We start from the raw sequence: 4,160 nt of genomic DNA on the forward strand, positions 1-4,160 counted from the left end.
CATACTCTTGTTCTAGGATGGCGTTCGAAACACCACACGCTGGTGACACCTGGGGCCTGTTTCAATAAGGAGGTTCAACCAACTCTGAGTTAAAACTTGAACTCTGAGTTGACTTACCCTGAGATGGGAAACTCTGAGTTTTCGGTTACAGAACAGCTGAAATGAGTTAGTTCAATCAACTTTGAGTTGACCTACTCTGAGTTAAGCGCGTGCACCACAACTATAAAAAGCCATTATCAATGGAGCGCAGATATTACGAGTCACCATGGCAACAGCGCCAAACAAAAAGAGGAATTACTGTTATACAGTGTTGGGTGTAATTAATTACCAAGTAATCTAAATATTGTGATTTAATTAAAGGGATAACTCTTAATTCTTCTGTAATTTAAAATAAAATCTGATGTAATTACATTAAATAGGCTACTGCATAGACTATAGAGAACAATTCTGTATAAAACAATAGTGGATTTAACATACATTTTTAAAAAGGTATATTTTTTATGTAACCTTCTCCCTCTACACACTTTGGTCAATTCAAGAATAGTTCATGCAATTGTATATTGTTTATTTGAAAGCAATAAAAGTGCAGTTTCTTGTATCTCCTTGTATTGTTCAAGTGGTTGAGGATTTAGTAATTAGTAATAAGTAGACCAATACTTTCTAAAGATAGTAATTATTACATTAATCTAATTACACTGTTGAAGATAACATTGATAACTATTTTAGAGTAACTTACCCAACTGTTATAATATCAGAGGTGAAACTGGAAGAACAGTATTTTATTCAACCTAATTTTAATTTTCATGAGGAGCAATCCTAAAGGCATTAAAAGAACATGGCAGCAGCTGAAAATTAAATATAAAAACATAATTCAATCAGGTAAGGCTTGAGATTAATTTGACATATTAAATAACTAAATAGCATCCAGTGTCTAGCAGTGTAGCAGCATTTTTGGCTGAGGGAATTCCAGGAGGGACTTCAGAGCCAGTCACTCCCAAAGATCCAAGGGCCTTCATAAAATGTAAGAGGTTTACATATGTGTAATTTTTTAGAAAGGCTATTTTTGATATTTCCATTTATTTTACTTTGAGGTTTGGTTTTTTGTTGGTCCTAACAGATTCTGATGGTAATATCTGTCTTTTGGAGCCTCCTGTCCCAACAGAACCCCAGGCAGTTGTAAGTCGCCTACTCAATACACCAGAAATTATGACAAATAGTGTTATAAAGTGTCCTCAACCAAATGCTCATCTTCATAGGACGATGAGGATAAATAGTTTCTGCTGCCACAGAGAGGCCTACAGAGGTAATGTTAATATTATGTGTCTACACATCAAACAATCTACCCATTCAGATTTTTTCAAATTTTTATGTGGATAATCTAAGTTTAAATCTAAGTATAAACGGGTATTCTTATCTCTCCCTCCGCCCTCAGAGTGTGGAAGAACAGCAGGAGGACGGTCCATCAACTTCTGTTGCACAGATCAACACATTTCAGTGATTTCCAGTAAATGCCACAGTTTAATTCTGTAGAATTTGTTTAGAACTACATTATGTAACTCTAATCTACTACTGTATTTTCAGTGTTAAGGAGTTATATAGACTTCATCTTATAAATTATTAATTGTATTAATAAAAATGTACTGAAAGAATGAATGAGGTGTTTAAACACCGCTTCCCCTTTAAAAAAGGGGAGGAGACCGATAGAAACTCTGGGTTTACCGAAGAAAACCTGCTCCCGACCAGGTTAGGTTCACAGAGTAAGTTACCATGGTAACTGACTCTGAGTATAAGTTACCTCTCTTTCAGAAACGGGCTTGACTTACTCTGCTTTCTCAGGTTTAACATACCTCCCATTCTGAAACAGAAAACTCAGAGTTTCCCTCATTTCAGGGTTAACATACTCAGAGTTTTCACTTAACCTCCTTTCTGAAACAGGCCCCTGCAGGTCAAAACAGTGTAAATACAACAAAAATTCATGTTAAACATGCAGACTTTTTTTTTTTTTTTTTTTTACATATAATCTAACAGATGCAATTAACTAATCATCTAATACAATTAAACATTCAACTTCTGTACAATATGTATTTTATCAATTTATCTACTATTATTCCTTTTAATTATACAAATACCTCATTAAAACATCTACAAATGTATAAAGCTCATCAGAGATCAGGAAATAGACACTTAAGGCGTGTCCCAATTCAGGGGCTGCATCCTCAGAAGGCTGCATTTGTAGGCCGATTGCATCATAGCGGTGTAACAAAGGCCGTCCCAATTCGAAGGGTCCTTCGAATGCGGCCTACTGTCAGTGTTGCCAAGTGGACTACTTTTAAGCGAGCGGGAACCTTCCAGTCTGTCTCTTGAAGCCAACACGGAAGTGGCTTAAACTGCAATTCATCGACTGGCCGCTAGAGACAGGCTCCAAAAGGGAGTCAATTCCATATATCCCTCATGTTAAAATGCCCAACTCTACAGCAGAAAAAAAATATATTTACAGCCTGGTACAAAAATTGGTTTTGGTCTATATAACTAATTTTGCTCTTCGTGAAAATTGAGGGGGTGATTTTTTTTATTTTTTTTAATAACTCAGTTTAAATTATATTAAGCCTTATAGTTCTGCATAATTAAGGGCGTGGCCACTTTAGTGACAGGTGGATGCTACTGTCACTACTAGCCATTAGTCTTCTGTTAGCCATCATGTCACCTCAGCTAATTTCAGCCACTGAACTTGGCATCTCTGCTGTATTTGTATTTTTTTTTTTTTCAGGATTATTTCATACAGTTTAATATACCCATTATACCTCTGCCCATGCCTTTGGATTCCATTCGTTGTCGGGTATTGAGAGAACAACCAGCGCTTTTTTTCCAGTTGGATTCCTCTGTGAACATGCACTCATTGATGTCTGTCTGACAGTTTCGTTGCTTTTTGGATTTAAAAATGTATATAGAGGCTACACTTGTTTTGCGGTACCGTTGCTCTCACGGAACAGACAGACTATATGGGCCATTCTACAGAACTGGTTCAAAGTCACAGTTGGAAACACCTTGAAAAAAATGTCTTTTCCACAAATTTTGTATGGATGCAAATTGTATAATATTCAAGGTACACATTTCTAGTAATTGTGCAGTTAATTATCATATTGTATTTTCAGAAAGTTTTGGAATATTTTTCCTCTCCCCTAATTTGTCACTTCCGAAACACAATAATAAATAATTTAATAAGAAGGCTTATATATATATATATATATATCTATTCATATTTTGTTTACATCTACCTTGTAAATATATTTTTTGCTTTAAAAAAAAAAAGTTTTCACAGGTAAATCAATATCAATTACATATTTCAAGTGTAATTTATAAGATTTGTTGTATTTTTAACTCCATCTTTCTTTGTAAAAGGCATTAAGTTAATCATACTGATTTCAAAGTTAATGATTCATTAGTTTGAATATACATTGAACCAAACACTATAATAACATCTTAGTTGATAATTCAGTATGCTTTATATTAGACAAAACATCCATATTTCAGTTGTGACGGCACATTTTCTGAAAGTGACAGTAATGTTTTGGTAGCGACCACATCACATTACAGAATTTTAACTTGCATACTAAAACATACTAAGATACTAATGATTTGCATAACTGTACTAAAATTGTTTATTTCCCCCAAATAAATGATTATGTGTTCCCTTTTGTCACTACCAAAACAATAATGACATGTTTCGGTCATGCCAATTTAAGATACTTTTGAGCCTAGTTCAAAGATGCTAATCAGCACATGGTTAACTAGCCCAGTTCTGAACAGTTGTACACACAAAAACAAATTATTGAATAACACACACACACACACAAAAAAGATGTCACAACTAAAACTTCAATGCATGTTTCGGTAGTGACAATTAGTTATACTTTTGAGTCTAGTTCAAAGATGATAGCCCATGCACATGTAGCACAGTTCTGAACAGGGGCCCGTTCTTCGTACATTGCTTAAAACATCCGAGATCAAATTACACATCCAAGATGATATCATCGTGCTAATCATGATCTGGCTAATTAGGTTCTTCGAACACACCTGCCGGATGTGATTAGTATTAGGCCGCTGTCGGTAGCCTAAAAGAGGCCTAGAAATAGGGTTTCGTTCCGACAAACGGGGCACTA

The 4,160-nt window shown here is 35.1% G+C and overlaps 1 long non-coding RNA gene across 2 annotated transcripts; it reads left to right on the forward strand.

The window, feature by feature from the left end:
• Nucleotides 1–966: 966 nt before the first annotated feature.
• Nucleotides 967–1,481, forward strand: LOC311074812. 2 transcript variants are annotated; one of them, XR_014604368.1, is made up of 4 exons: nucleotides 967–1,021; nucleotides 1,118–1,176; nucleotides 1,257–1,303; nucleotides 1,433–1,481. It is a non-coding gene; the product is annotated as an uncharacterized lncRNA (long non-coding RNA). The 2 variants fall into 2 exon arrangements; XR_014604369.1 differs by having other exon boundaries at nucleotides 1,257–1,469.
• Nucleotides 1,482–4,160: the final 2,679 nt, after the last annotated feature.

Source organism: Abramis brama, assembly GCF_963993115.1.
Source record: "Abramis brama genome assembly, chromosome: 23".
Classification (NCBI taxonomy): domain Eukaryota; kingdom Metazoa; phylum Chordata; class Actinopteri; order Cypriniformes; family Leuciscidae; genus Abramis; species Abramis brama.